Here is a 16145-nt window from a genome sequence, read left to right as displayed (position 1 = left end):
AACTATAGTTTCAGAGAAAATCACTATAATGTAAGGCCATATCCTACGGCAATTTCAGTCCAATTTCTTCGAAAAATCCTAATTTCAGTGTATCATTATAAAATGCAGTGTTGACTAATATCTGATCATAAACTCATGATATATGCATTCAAACAATTAAATAGAATACAAAAGACAACTTTAAGATGATTAACAATTTTATTGCACCTTTTAGAGTTTGAAGGTCTGTTTTGGTCTGTTTTGGTCCATTTTTCCTCCTTCCTTCCTTTTTCATCAAAACTTGATATCTTTTGTCTAAAAAATAAAACAAATGTGATTATTTTCCCACAAAAATGAAATAAATGTAATGTTAAATCAATAATTAAAGTGTTTTAGCTGAAAGAACTGTCTCTATAAATGTTAACAGTCTACACGGAAGTTTCTATAAGCCCTTATGTGTAACTTGAGTTTTTGGTCTGTTGTTCCCCTAGTGTGAGAAATAACGGTTCCCTTTCAGTCAATCATTTATTGCTACTGGTATCAGTCTTTTTATTTACTCATAACAGTATATTTCTAATAGATTTACACAAAAAGTCCACTTTCTTGTGTTTTACATTAGAAAATGGGGAGAAAGAGTAATAAAAAAATACCTCAAAATGTTTTTAAAAAGGGTTATGTCCCTTGGAATGCTGGTACAAAAAATAATTGGTAAGAATTATAAAGTTTAAGTATGTGAGACTGGATTCTGATGTGTATAAATCCAGGACAAATAAGTGTTTAGATGAGTTATTGTCTGTGCAAAATGTAGACGGCACAATGGCAAATTGTAAACTTTTGCGGCCAAAACAAAAAAAAAAACATGATGATAGTTGATACATACTTTAATGCTGAAGTGTCATCTGCAGACCAATTCACATATAAGATTTTTCAACAGAATGCTCTTCAGAACATGGTTAACACTGAAATAAAAAATTCACATGTTGTATAAACAAAACAAAAACTGTAAGAGTAATTTGAAATTTAACACAGTAATCTAAATACAGCTACGTCTGTCCACCCATTTGACTAAGAAAACACCCGTAAACCCCCATTTCAATGCAATTTTACCTCAAACGTACTTTCTGTGTCTAAATCCATTCCGAATAATCCATGTTTACAATGTATGAACTGGTTTATTAATAACTTTTAAAAATGAAAGTACAATAGGGTCACGAGTGCACATTTAGTTTCCCTAAATAGGTGTAATACCACCATTGATTTTTCCCTATTAGTCTTTGTTAAATTGGCACTTTTAAAAAAATCGTACAGTATTTACCTTTATTTCAACCAAAGAAATACTTTGCATGTGTAAAGTTCAATCCTTTCCAGTGATACAGTGAAAATTTCACACTACATTTCATTGCATATAAGAAAGTAACCACCGCCGAGGGTAGACAACCCAATTTTTACACTGTTATTTACTGGTTACCTGCTTTGGAAACTATGTAACCTTAACGTTCAAAAATATTTTATAAGACCATCAAATAAAAAAAGAATGATGTTTTCAGACACCCAACATACATATTTACGACTCAGAAAAATTTAAGTGCATTGAAATGCAGGGTTAATTTTCTACAGCTGTCAAATTCAAGGGAATATTTTTTTAGGCCTACTTTCGTATGCAACCGGATGTGACGTACCATGATTTGGTGGTATTACACCTAAAGAACACCTAAATGTCAAATAAACTTAATGCAATTTTTTCCCCTCCAATTGCAAGTTATTTCAAGCATAACTGTCAAGTTTTGTCTCAGTCAGAACTATAGTTTCAGAGAAAATCACTATAATGTAAGGCCATATCCTACGGCAATTTCAGTCCAATTTCTTCGAAAAATCCTAATTTCAGTGTATCATTATAAAATGCAGTGTTGACTAATATCTGATCATAAACTCATGATATATGCATTCAAACAATTAAATAGAATACAAAAGACAACTTTAAGATGATTAACAATTTTATTGCACCTTTTAGAGTTTGAAGGTCTGTTTTGGTCTGTTTTGGTCCATTTTTCCTCCTTCCTTCCTTTTTCATCAAAACTTGATATCTTTTGTCTAAAAAATAAAACAAATGTGATTATTTTCCCACAAAAATGAAATAAATGTAATGTTAAATCAATAATTAAAGTGTTTTAGCTGAAAGAACTGTCTCTATAAATGTTAACAGTCTACACGGAAGTTTCTATAAGCCCTTATGTGTAACTTGAGTTTTTGGTCTGTTGTTCCCCTAGTGTGAGAAATAACGGTTCCCTTTCAGTCAATCATTTATTGCTACTGGTATCAGTCTTTTTATTTACTCATAACAGTATATTTCTAATAGATTTACACAAAAAGTCCACTTTCTTGTGTTTTACATTAGAAAATGGGGAGAAAGAGTAATAAAAAAATACCTCAAAATGTTTTTAAAAAGGGTTATGTCCCTTGGAATGCTGGTACAAAAAATAATTGGTAAGAATTATAAAGTTTAAGTATGTGAGACTGGATTCTGATGTGTATAAATCCAGGACAAATAAGTGTTTAGATGAGTTATTGTCTGTGCAAAATGTAGACGGCACAATGGCAAATTGTAAACTTTTGCGGCCAAAACAAAAAAAAAAACATGATGATAGTTGATACATACTTTAATGCTGAAGTGTCATCTGCAGACCAATTCACATATAAGATTTTTCAACAGAATGCTCTTCAGAACATGGTTAACACTGAAATAAAAAATTCACATGTTGTATAAACAAAACAAAAACTGTAAGAGTAATTTGAAATTTAACACAGTAATCTAAATACAGCTACGTCTGTCCACCCATTTGACTAAGAAAACACCCGTAAACCCCCATTTCAATGCAATTTTACCTCAAACGTACTTTCTGTGTCTAAATCCATTCCGAATAGTCCATGTTTACAATGTATGAACTGGTTTATTAATAACTTTTAAAAATGAAAGTACAATAGGGTCACGAGTGCACATTTAGTTTCCCTAAATAGGTGTAATACCACCATTGATTTTTCCCTATTAGTCTTTGTTAAATTGGCACTTTTAAAAAAATCGTACAGTATTTACCTTTATTTCAACCAAAGAAATACTTTGCATGTGTAAAGTTCAATCCTTTCCAGTGATACAGTGAAAATTTCACACTACATTTCATTGCATATAAGAAAGTAACCACCGCCGAGGGTAGACAACCCAATTTTTACACTGTTATTTACTGGTTACCTGCTTTGGAAACTATGTAACCTTAACGTTCAAAAATATTTTATAAGACCATCAAATAAAAAAAGAATGATGTTTTCAGACACCCAACATACATATTTACGACTCAGAAAAATTTAAGTGCATTGAAATGCAGGGTTAATTTTCTACAGCTGTCAAATTCAAGGGAATATTTTTTTAGGCCTACTTTCGTATGCAACCGGATGTGACGTACCATGATTTGGTGGTATTACACCTAAAGAACACCTAAATGTCAAATAAACTTAATGCAATTTTTTCCCCTCCAATTGCAAGTTATTTCAAGCATAACTGTCAAGTTTTGTCTCAGTCAGAACTATAGTTTCAGAGAAAATCACTATAATGTAAGGCCATATCCTACGGCAATTTCAGTCCAATTTCTTCGAAAAATCCTAATTTCAGTGTATCATTATAAAATGCAGTGTTGACTAATATCTGATCATAAACTCATGATATATGCATTCAAACAATTAAATAGAATACAAAAGACAACTTTAAGATGATTAACAATTTTATTGCACCTTTTAGAGTTTGAAGGTCTGTTTTGGTCTGTTTTGGTCCATTTTTCCTCCTTCCTTCCTTTTTCATCAAAACTTGATATCTTTTGTCTAAAAAATAAAACAAATGTGATTATTTTCCCACAAAAATGAAATAAATGTAATGTTAAATCAATAATTAAAGTGTTTTAGCTGAAAGAACTGTCTCTATAAATGTTAACAGTCTACACGGAAGTTTCTATAAGCCCTTATGTGTAACTTGAGTTTTTGGTCTGTTGTTCCCCTAGTGTGAGAAATAACGGTTCCCTTTCAGTCAATCATTTATTGCTACTGGTATCAGTCTTTTTATTTACTCATAACAGTATATTTCTAATAGATTTACACAAAAAGTCCACTTTCTTGTGTTTTACATTAGAAAATGGGGAGAAAGAGTAATAAAAAAATACCTCAAAATGTTTTTAAAAAGGGTTATGTCCCTTGGAATGCTGGTACAAAAAATAATTGGTAAGAATTATAAAGTTTAAGTATGTGAGACTGGATTCTGATGTGTATAAATCCAGGACAAATAAGTGTTTAGATGAGTTATTGTCTGTGCAAAATGTAGACGGCACAATGGCAAATTGTAAACTTTTGCGGCCAAAACAAAAAAAAAAACATGATGATAGTTGATACATACTTTAATGCTGAAGTGTCATCTGCAGACCAATTCACATATAAGATTTTTCAACAGAATGCTCTTCAGAACATGGTTAACACTGAAATAAAAAATTCACATGTTGTATAAACAAAACAAAAACTGTAAGAGTAATTTGAAATTTAACACAGTAATCTAAATACAGCTACGTCTGTCCACCCATTTGACTAAGAAAACACCCGTAAACCCCCATTTCAATGCAATTTTACCTCAAACGTACTTTCTGTGTCTAAATCCATTCCGAATAGTCCATGTTTACAATGTATGAACTGGTTTATTAATAACTTTTAAAAATGAAAGTACAATAGGGTCACGAGTGCACATTTAGTTTCCCTAAATAGGTGTAATACCACCATTGATTTTTCCCTATTAGTCTTTGTTAAATTGGCACTTTTAAAAAAATCGTACAGTATTTACCTTTATTTCAACCAAAGAAATACTTTGCATGTGTAAAGTTCAATCCTTTCCAGTGATACAGTGAAAATTTCACACTACATTTCATTGCATATAAGAAAGTAACCACCGCCGAGGGTAGACAACCCAATTTTTACACTGTTATTTACTGGTTACCTGCTTTGGAAACTATGTAACCTTAACGTTCAAAAATATTTTATAAGACCATCAAATAAAAAAAGAATGATGTTTTCAGACACCCAACATACATATTTACGACTCAGAAAAATTTAAGTGCATTGAAATGCAGGGTTAATTTTCTACAGCTGTCAAATTCAAGGGAATATTTTTTTAGGCCTACTTTCGTATGCAACCGGATGTGACGTACCATGATTTGGTGGTATTACACCTAAAGAACACCTAAATGTCAAATAAACTTAATGCAATTTTTTCCCCTCCAATTGCAAGTTATTTCAAGCATAACTGTCAAGTTTTGTCTCAGTCAGAACTATAGTTTCAGAGAAAATCACTATAATGTAAGGCCATATCCTACGGCAATTTCAGTCCAATTTCTTCGAAAAATCCTAATTTCAGTGTATCATTATAAAATGCAGTGTTGACTAATATCTGATCATAAACTCATGATATATGCATTCAAACAATTAAATAGAATACAAAAGACAACTTTAAGATGATTAACAATTTTATTGCACCTTTTAGAGTTTGAAGGTCTGTTTTGGTCTGTTTTGGTCCATTTTTCCTCCTTCCTTCCTTTTTCATCAAAACTTGATATCTTTTGTCTAAAAAATAAAACAAATGTGATTATTTTCCCACAAAAATGAAATAAATGTAATGTTAAATCAATAATTAAAGTGTTTTAGCTGAAAGAACTGTCTCTATAAATGTTAACAGTCTACACGGAAGTTTCTATAAGCCCTTATGTGTAACTTGAGTTTTTGGTCTGTTGTTCCCCTAGTGTGAGAAATAACGGTTCCCTTTCAGTCAATCATTTATTGCTACTGGTATCAGTCTTTTTATTTACTCATAACAGTATATTTCTAATAGATTTACACAAAAAGTCCACTTTCTTGTGTTTTACATTAGAAAATGGGGAGAAAGAGTAATAAAAAAATACCTCAAAATGTTTTTAAAAAGGGTTATGTCCCTTGGAATGCTGGTACAAAAAATAATTGGTAAGAATTATAAAGTTTAAGTATGTGAGACTGGATTCTGATGTGTATAAATCCAGGACAAATAAGTGTTTAGATGAGTTATTGTCTGTGCAAAATGTAGACGGCACAATGGCAAATTGTAAACTTTTGCGGCCAAAACAAAAAAAAAAACATGATGATAGTTGATACATACTTTAATGCTGAAGTGTCATCTGCAGACCAATTCACATATAAGATTTTTCAACAGAATGCTCTTCAGAACATGGTTAACACTGAAATAAAAAATTCACATGTTGTATAAACAAAACAAAAACTGTAAGAGTAATTTGAAATTTAACACAGTAATCTAAATACAGCTACGTCTGTCCACCCATTTGACTAAGAAAACACCCGTAAACCCCCATTTCAATGCAATTTTACCTCAAACGTACTTTCTGTGTCTAAATCCATTCCGAATAGTCCATGTTTACAATGTATGAACTGGTTTATTAATAACTTTTAAAAATGAAAGTACAATAGGGTCACGAGTGCACATTTAGTTTCCCTAAATAGGTGTAATACCACCATTGATTTTTCCCTATTAGTCTTTGTTAAATTGGCACTTTTAAAAAAATCGTACAGTATTTACCTTTATTTCAACCAAAGAAATACTTTGCATGTGTAAAGTTCAATCCTTTCCAGTGATACAGTGAAAATTTCACACTACATTTCATTGCATATAAGAAAGTAACCACCGCCGAGGGTAGACAACCCAATTTTTACACTGTTATTTACTGGTTACCTGCTTTGGAAACTATGTAACCTTAACGTTCAAAAATATTTTATAAGACCATCAAATAAAAAAAGAATGATGTTTTCAGACACCCAACATACATATTTACGACTCAGAAAAATTTAAGTGCATTGAAATGCAGGGTTAATTTTCTACAGCTGTCAAATTCAAGGGAATATTTTTTTAGGCCTACTTTCGTATGCAACCGGATGTGACGTACCATGATTTGGTGGTATTACACCTAAAGAACACCTAAATGTCAAATAAACTTAATGCAATTTTTTCCCCTCCAATTGCAAGTTATTTCAAGCATAACTGTCAAGTTTTGTCTCAGTCAGAACTATAGTTTCAGAGAAAATCACTATAATGTAAGGCCATATCCTACGGCAATTTCAGTCCAATTTCTTCGAAAAATCCTAATTTCAGTGTATCATTATAAAATGCAGTGTTGACTAATATCTGATCATAAACTCATGATATATGCATTCAAACAATTAAATAGAATACAAAAGACAACTTTAAGATGATTAACAATTTTATTGCACCTTTTAGAGTTTGAAGGTCTGTTTTGGTCTGTTTTGGTCCATTTTTCCTCCTTCCTTCCTTTTTCATCAAAACTTGATATCTTTTGTCTAAAAAATAAAACAAATGTGATTATTTTCCCACAAAAATGAAATAAATGTAATGTTAAATCAATAATTAAAGTGTTTTAGCTGAAAGAACTGTCTCTATAAATGTTAACAGTCTACACGGAAGTTTCTATAAGCCCTTATGTGTAACTTGAGTTTTTGGTCTGTTGTTCCCCTAGTGTGAGAAATAACGGTTCCCTTTCAGTCAATCATTTATTGCTACTGGTATCAGTCTTTTTATTTACTCATAACAGTATATTTCTAATAGATTTACACAAAAAGTCCACTTTCTTGTGTTTTACATTAGAAAATGGGGAGAAAGAGTAATAAAAAAATACCTCAAAATGTTTTTAAAAAGGGTTATGTCCCTTGGAATGCTGGTACAAAAAATAATTGGTAAGAATTATAAAGTTTAAGTATGTGAGACTGGATTCTGATGTGTATAAATCCAGGACAAATAAGTGTTTAGATGAGTTATTGTCTGTGCAAAATGTAGACGGCACAATGGCAAATTGTAAACTTTTGCGGCCAAAACAAAAAAAAAAACATGATGATAGTTGATACATACTTTAATGCTGAAGTGTCATCTGCAGACCAATTCACATATAAGATTTTTCAACAGAATGCTCTTCAGAACATGGTTAACACTGAAATAAAAAATTCACATGTTGTATAAACAAAACAAAAACTGTAAGAGTAATTTGAAATTTAACACAGTAATCTAAATACAGCTACGTCTGTCCACCCATTTGACTAAGAAAACACCCGTAAACCCCCATTTCAATGCAATTTTACCTCAAACGTACTTTCTGTGTCTAAATCCATTCCGAATAGTCCATGTTTACAATGTATGAACTGGTTTATTAATAACTTTTAAAAATGAAAGTACAATAGGGTCACGAGTGCACATTTAGTTTCCCTAAATAGGTGTAATACCACCATTGATTTTTCCCTATTAGTCTTTGTTAAATTGGCACTTTTAAAAAAATCGTACAGTATTTACCTTTATTTCAACCAAAGAAATACTTTGCATGTGTAAAGTTCAATCCTTTCCAGTGATACAGTGAAAATTTCACACTACATTTCATTGCATATAAGAAAGTAACCACCGCCGAGGGTAGACAACCCAATTTTTACACTGTTATTTACTGGTTACCTGCTTTGGAAACTATGTAACCTTAACGTTCAAAAATATTTTATAAGACCATCAAATAAAAAAAGAATGATGTTTTCAGACACCCAACATACATATTTACGACTCAGAAAAATTTAAGTGCATTGAAATGCAGGGTTAATTTTCTACAGCTGTCAAATTCAAGGGAATATTTTTTTAGGCCTACTTTCGTATGCAACCGGATGTGACGTACCATGATTTGGTGGTATTACACCTAAACAATGGTTTGTTATAATTAAAAGTTTTAAAATTTTTAAACTGTTTCAAGCCAATTCCTGATAAAAAAAAGTGTACTAATTTAATTGTTGATTAATTACAGATGATTATTGGAAATTTATCAAGTAAATTATAGGCCTTACTTGAATACCTTTTATTCATTCATATCTATATTCATATTTCATTTTTTTTTTTAAGATCTTGTTAATTCATTAATCATTTATCTTTTACATATTATTTACAGAATCACTTTATGTAATGTAGATCAAAAGTAATTGGCAATAAATAAATCTATCATCCTTATAAATATCAAACATCTAAAATACACATTTGTGTATTCAATTATACACAAATGTATATGCAATTATGAGGTCAAATACTTGTGTATTAAGAATTATATTGAGTGGTCTGTATAATTATGTAAGACTGAGGTTGATAAGTAATGTGGTCAATTTGATTGGCAGTTTAGGAGGTGGGGCATTGTAATTAAAGGTTCACCTTGTCTCTGATTGTTTAGTGATACTGACAGTTGTCAATCATACTAGTTGAATCAATACCCAGTTACCAAATCAAAATGTTTTTTTAAAAGCTTGCACATCAACACACCTTAATGACATACATTCTTGAATGAACTGCTCCAATAATATACCCAGTTTTTTTCAGTTTATATGTGTATTATGTGCACATACATCAGAACCATAAGGAACTATATTTCAGTGTGAATACATTTAGTAACAGTAGCTAACCTGTCCTGTTGTTAGGGAGGCTGGTGCCTAAGTAAAGATTTAGAACAAGTTCTAATCTTTCCAAAAATTGAAATTTTCGACTTTTTTGTCGGCATTTTGAAACCGGAAGTCACCTTTAGTTTCATTAATGTATTGTCTAGTCGTAATTTAGGAACTGTCATTTACTTTTTATCATACCCAACATTGGATTTTACATATAACACACCTTTCAAAGGATTAACAAATTATTGACAAATTGTAATGACGCTATTTCCAAAATGTGTGGTGGCCATCTTGAAAAATTGATTTTTTTTCTGGCCAGCAGCGGATTTTTTATAAGTATCATTTAGTTAACCTTCATACCAAATTTCATGCTTGTCAAGATTTTACAAATCAATTAAAGATTTCTTCTTCAAACTTATTTAAATCTAAAATTAAATAGTTGACACAGCATAGATTTCTGACACAGAATGAATGTGGTCTAATGAACTTAAAATTATTTTTTTTTTGCCTTTGAGCAATTCACTATGCTGTTGAATATTAATCCTCTCAAAAAAAAGTTTGAAGAAATTTTCTTTTTATTTATGAAATCTGAAATGAGAAAAATTTAACCCCCCTCACATTTTTTTTTCACATCCCCCTTTCCCTTTTTCCAAAACTGATATCAATTCAAATGTCTAATAGAGTTTGCAACAATAACTATTAAATACATCATAAAATATTAAAATGTAAAATAAAGTGCTTGTTATCACTGAATGGTAAAGATTGGTGGGTAGTAAAAGTGAATATACTTTGTATATTGTATAAAACAATGATTTAAGTTGATTCAACTACTATTCTGAACAAAGAAAGATAACTCCAATTGAAAATTTCTTGCTATTGCACAATATTGTGCAATTAGATATTTCTTGCTATTGTGCAATACTGTGCAATTGAAAATATTTGCTATTGCACAATACTGTGCAATTGAAGATTTCTTGCTATTGCGCAATGCTGTGCAATTGAAAATTTCTTGCTATTGCACAATACTGTGCAATTGAAGATTTCTTGCTATTGCTGAATACTGTGCAATTGAAAATTTCTTGCTATTGCACAATACTTAATATAATAATTTTGGATCCTGATTTGAACCAACTTGAAAACTGGGTCCATAATCAAAAATCTAAGTACATGTTTAGATTCAGCATATCAAAAAAGCCCAAGAATTCATTTTTTGTTAAAATCAAACTTAGTTTAAATTTGGACCCTTTGGACTTTAATGTAGACCAATTTGAAAACGGGACCAAAAGTTAAGAATCTACATACACAGTTAGATTTGGCATATCAAAGAACCCCAATTATTCAATTTTTGATGAAATCAAACAAAAGTTTAATTTTGGACCCCAATTTGGACCAACTTGAAAACTGGACCAATAATAAAAAATCTAAGTACATTTTTATATTCAGCATATCAAAGAACCCCAAGGATTCAATTTTTGTTAAAATCAAACTAAGTTTAATTTTGGACCCTTTGGAATTAATGTAGACCAATTTGAAAACGGGACCAAAACTTAAGAATCTACATACACAGTTAGATTCGGCATATCAAAGAACCCTAATTATTCAATTTTTGGTGAAATCAAACAAAGTTCAATTTTGGACCCTTTGGGCCCCTTATTCCTAAACTGTTGGAACCAAAACTCCCCAAATCAAACCCAACCTTCCTTTTATGGTCATAAACCTTGTGTTTAAATTTCATAGATTTCTATTTACTTATACTAAAGTTATGGTGCGAAAACCAAGAATAATGCTTATTTGGGCCCCTTTTTGGCCCCTAATTCCTAAACTGTTGGGACCTCAACTCCCAAAATCAATCCCAACCTTCCTTTTGTGGTCATAAACCTTGTGTTTACATTTCATTGGTTTCTATTTACTTATACTAAAGTTATTGTGCGAAAACCAAGAATAATGCTTATTTGGGCCCTTTTTTGGCCCCAAATTCCTAAACTGTTAGAACCAAACATCCCAAAATCAATCCCAACCTTCCTTTTGTGGTCATAAACCTTGTGTTAAAATTTCATAGATTTCTATTTACTTAAACTAAAGTTATAGTGCGAAAACCAAGAAAATGCTTATTTGGGCCCTTTTTGGCCCCTTATTCCTAAACTGTTGGGACTAAAACTCCCAAAATTAATCCCAACCTTCCTTTTGTGGTCATAAACCTTGTATTTAAATTTCATAGATTTCTATTCACTTTTACTAAAGTTAGAGTGCGAAAACTAAAAGTATTCGGACGACGACGACAACGACGACATCATACCAATATACGACCAAAAAATTTTCAATTTTTGCGGTCGTATAAAAAGGACTCTCCCTAACATTGTAGACTAGAATATAATTTATGATTAAAGTCATTTTTTGGGGAAAGACGGCTTCAAGCCGTCAATTCCCTAATGGGGTTGGCCAGAGTATCATTCCCTCACGTCAATCATTTTGTTTTGATAGTTTGGAAACCCCCTCAAAATGTCATACTAAAATTGATGACAAGGAGAACAGATTAACTTTAAATTCATTTTTTACACATTTCCCTTTTGTTTCTCGTGAAATTATCGTATATTGAGCTTTCCCTTACACTATATACGTTTCTTTTACAGTCCGGAAAAATCAGTATTACGAAATATTCTAAATATATCTAACCTAGTGACGTCATTGTTGGAATGCCACACAGGGATATCCTTTATTCATTATAAAAATATTCACAGTATTTGTATACTAATTTAAAATCCGTATTTGTTAAATGTAAACCTAATGATGTTTGCTGTAGTGTAGATCATTCACACATCAACATGCAATGCTTTAATCTGAGACTATAAACAGATAATTTGTAGGTCAACTTTCGCGGTAAACAATGTCAATGGGGATACATGAGATTGGGGAGAGAAACGACAGTTTTCATTGTTTCTGTAAAGTTCTGTTTTTAGAATATTCCTCCAATTCAGGAGCACCTCCATTGATGAGTAATTATACACTAAAATCAAAGTAAATGTTTCTGAACACTTAAAATGTGACATTAAGTATATGATAAGTAGTCTTCTATATAAAAAAAAATTTGTGTAGCAACATAATTATTGAAATGGTTAAAAAAAAAATAAAAAAATTAAAAGGTTGCTTTTTGTAGTTTATACCTATTGAGATTGGGGAGAGCAACTGCAGTTTTCATTCTTTCTGTAAAGTTATGTTTTTAGAATCTTTCTCCAATTAAGGAGCACCTCAATTGATGAGTAATTACCCACTAAAATGAAAGTTAATGTATCTGAACACTAAAATGTCACATTAAGTATATATATGATAAGTGGTCATCAATTAAAAAATAATTTTGTGTACCAACATAATTATTGTAGTGGTCATTTTTTTTTCCATTTTTTTTTTTAAATATTGCTTTTTGTAGTTTAAAGCTATTTAGTCATGAATTTTACAGATATATCAAAATGTGGGATCTGGAAACAAACTTCACACAGCTTATATCAATCATTATTTGATTTTATAAGTACATGTATCCCTGTGATGAGAGTTGTAACTGGGAACTTTATCAATGGAAAATTAAAACTGAATAGATTTTTCAGTCCTCACTTTCTTGAGAATACTGTCACAAAAAATTGAGAATGGTCTTAGGCTGCCTTTCAGTTGTACATAATTAAAATTCTAAAATATATTGTAGTAGTTGTTAAATTCAATTGAATTTTAAATAATTAACTCCCAACTTTAATCAAATGTTTTGATTTAGAAGGTGCAGATCTCATTGGTCCAAATTGTCTCTATGATGAATTCTTGACTAAGGAAATGAAATAACAATAAACAACAATCAGTTTCATTATTGTTAGCCTTTCTATATGTTCTAGCTGTTCTTTTGCTCATTCTTTGTATGTAGACTATCAAAAGATACCCCCCTAAAAATTGAAACAATGGCCGTCTTTTCCCTCAGAGCTCTTCAGCTCTTTGATTGTTGAACTTGTTTTGCTGATCAATTTTATGTTAACTGTTTCTCTCTATGGTCTTTTTTGCACAAAAAATAAGGATATTTGTCTTGAGGGCCACTTGTTTATCTCTGTTTCCATGTTGCTAAAGGGAAATTAATTCTTTAAATCTTATCAAAGTGCTTGTGGAAAAGAATTATTGTTAGCTTAAAATAAAAACAAGAATGTGTCCCAAGTACACGGATGCCCCATCCGCACTATCATTTTCTATGTTCAGTGGACAGTGAAAATGGGATAAAATTTTCTAATTTGGCATTAAAATTAGAAAGATCATATCATAGAGAACATGTTTACTAAGTTTCAAGTTGATCAGACTTCAATTTCATTAAAAACTACCTTGACCAAAAACTTTAACCGAAACTTTAACCTGAAACCGGACAGATGGACGGACGAAAACAGACGGAGGCACAGACCAGAAAACATAATGCCCATTAATGGGGCATAAAAACAAATGGACAATGTGTCCATGGGACACAGATAATGCCCCTAATAGCATATAAATTTATAAAGGGACATAACTCATGACCTGAAAAAGTGACGCTTCAAAAATTTGAAATTAAACTAAGTTTTGTGGTTATAAGCATTGTGTATAAGTTTCATAACATTTTGTTTAAGCAAAGTAAAGTTAGAGAACGGAAAAGAAAAATTCAGCAATTTGTTCCTTTGGTAAAGGGGCATAACTCTTGATATGTGTAAAAGTGATGCCACGAAAATTTGAACACGATTGTGTTTTGTTGTAATGCGCATTATGTATCAGTTTCTTATAATTTGGTTGAGACAAACTAAAGTTAGAGAACGGACACAAAAATTTCACAATTTTCCATTTGAAAAGGGGCATTACTCTAGAATGGTAAAAGTGAGGCCACCAAAATTCAAACTTGACCTGTGCTGTGTGGTTAAATGCATTGTGTATAAGCATTATAACATTTGGTTAAGGCAAACTAAAGTTTAGGAACGGAAACTAATTTTGGGACGTACAGACGGACTTACATATGTACATACAGAGGGACAAGGGTAAAACTAAATGCTCCCTCCGCTATTGTGGGGGCATAAAAAGCACTGTTGTATTATGCAATATGATTAATAGTGATTGTTGAGCCTTAATGTCTTAATAAATTGGTTCCAGCTTATGGAGCATAAGTTTTTAATTTGTGTATTTTCTAAGTTGTTTTTTAACAGTCCACAAACACACACTTGCATGCCATTTGGTTTCTGGTGGAGAGTTGTGTCTTTGACAATCATATCACATTTTCGCATTTCCATTTGTTTCCATAAAATTATAATGCTCAAAACGGCCTCTTCTTTAAAACAATCAAGTCACATATCTCTTGGTGCATTGTGTGTAAATGTGATCCAGTAAAGATGTACTATTATAATAAGAGTTGTTCTAAATTGTTGAACTTTATAACAATTTTAAGTCTCATAACTCTGGAACAATCAATCTGCTCATTATCAACCTTGAAAGATACCTTCCCATTATCATACCAAACATTGCCTAAAACTTTTGTTAATGTTTGAGTATCTTCATAGATTACTATACAGTATACATTGCTATACAGGTTGGGATTTGCTCATTGTTAAAGGCCATGCATTGAACTATAGTAGCTTACAGCCACATCATTTAGTCTCTGGTGGATAGTTGTCTGATTGGCAATCACATTATTTTCCTATCAAATGATAGAATGAACAGACAAACAAAAAAAACAAACAACAATCATGATACTAAACCATTCACTTCTATTTTCCACAAGCATATGAAAATGACACCAAATCTTTCCATCCTCTGAGTGAGTTGAATCTCTTTCAGTCTTTGAAAATAGATAAGAGTAATTGATTGATGCTTGCTTGAAGTCTTAATGAAAATAAAGGAATTTTAAAAACACCCAATAAATTGAACAACAAATTCAAATATTTCCCATCTTTTAATGTCAATCAGTTTGATTGGATTAAAATTTGAACAAGTAATAACAAAACAGAACATTGCAGTCAAATGCTGCCTACCATGGTAAAATTAAAATGATAACTAAACATAGAACTGTCAGGCAATATAATAACAATGTTTCAAAAATCAAATAGTTTTAAATATATTAAAAAAAAACAAAAATAACATCTGATCATAGCTAGCTTTCTCCTCTTTAAAAATCTAGGATGGAGATTAATTTACAGTTATAATTTCCAGGGATATTGTTAATTCTGTTGACATGAAATGATAACACAAAGAACACTGACTTATTCATTTGTTGAAATTTTTGCCCCAAAAAATAAAAAAAATGTACAACTGTTTCAATATTTTTTAAATTTCAAATGATCGAAAACTAAACATATTGTTCTAAATGTCTATAATCCTTTTTTTAATTAAATGAAAAAAGTTGTTTCTTTATTTCTATCTTTCTTTTTTCATAGATAATATCACATTTGAGACAAAACGAAAATGAATGAGTTTTACACTGTTTTAATAGTTTGAGCTTGCTATGACGCTCCCACACCCTTTATAAATATCAAAATTGTTATAAGATAATACTTGCTTCCTTTTTAAATGTAACAAGCCAAAAACTCAATTAATATTAACTCATATATAAAATTCTTATCATATAATTAGTGTACTTCCATTTGTGAGATGGA

The 16145-nt window shown here is 31.0% G+C and overlaps 5 long non-coding RNA genes across 6 annotated transcripts; all 5 read right to left on the bottom strand.

The window, feature by feature from the left end:
• Positions 1 to 207: 207 nt before the first annotated feature.
• Positions 208 to 1449, bottom strand: LOC143060954 (uncharacterized). 2 transcript variants are annotated; one of them, XR_012974211.1, is made up of 3 exons: positions 1295 to 1449; positions 860 to 938; positions 208 to 294 (listed from the first exon to the last, which is right to left on the bottom strand). It is a non-coding gene; the product is annotated as an uncharacterized LOC143060954 (long non-coding RNA). The 2 variants fall into 2 exon arrangements; XR_012974212.1 differs by lacking the exon at positions 1295 to 1449 and adding an exon at positions 1087 to 1127.
• A 534-nt stretch (positions 1450 to 1983) lies between these two features.
• LOC143060953 (uncharacterized) lies at positions 1984 to 3225 on the bottom strand. The gene is made up of 3 exons (XR_012974210.1): positions 2863 to 3225; positions 2636 to 2714; positions 1984 to 2070 (listed from the first exon to the last, which is right to left on the bottom strand). It is a non-coding gene; the product is annotated as an uncharacterized LOC143060953 (long non-coding RNA).
• Positions 3226 to 3759: 534 nt separating this feature from the next.
• Positions 3760 to 5001, bottom strand: LOC143060952 (uncharacterized). Its single transcript, XR_012974209.1, has 3 exons — positions 4639 to 5001; positions 4412 to 4490; positions 3760 to 3846 (listed from the first exon to the last, which is right to left on the bottom strand). It is a non-coding gene; the product is annotated as an uncharacterized LOC143060952 (long non-coding RNA).
• A 534-nt stretch (positions 5002 to 5535) lies between these two features.
• Positions 5536 to 6777, bottom strand: LOC143060951 (uncharacterized). Its single transcript, XR_012974208.1, has 3 exons — positions 6415 to 6777; positions 6188 to 6266; positions 5536 to 5622 (listed from the first exon to the last, which is right to left on the bottom strand). It is a non-coding gene; the product is annotated as an uncharacterized LOC143060951 (long non-coding RNA).
• Positions 6778 to 7311: 534 nt separating this feature from the next.
• On the bottom strand, positions 7312 to 8553 carry LOC143060950 (uncharacterized). The gene is made up of 3 exons (XR_012974207.1): positions 8191 to 8553; positions 7964 to 8042; positions 7312 to 7398 (listed from the first exon to the last, which is right to left on the bottom strand). It is a non-coding gene; the product is annotated as an uncharacterized LOC143060950 (long non-coding RNA).
• Between the last annotated feature and the right edge of the window lie 7592 nt (positions 8554 to 16145).

This window comes from Mytilus galloprovincialis, unplaced genomic scaffold, assembly GCF_965363235.1.
Source record: "Mytilus galloprovincialis unplaced genomic scaffold, xbMytGall1.hap1.1 HAP1_SCAFFOLD_200, whole genome shotgun sequence".
Classification (NCBI taxonomy): Eukaryota; Metazoa; Mollusca; class Bivalvia; order Mytilida; family Mytilidae; genus Mytilus; species Mytilus galloprovincialis.
Note: the sequence above shows the minus strand (reverse complement) of the source record. Positions and strands in the feature narration are given on the sequence as shown.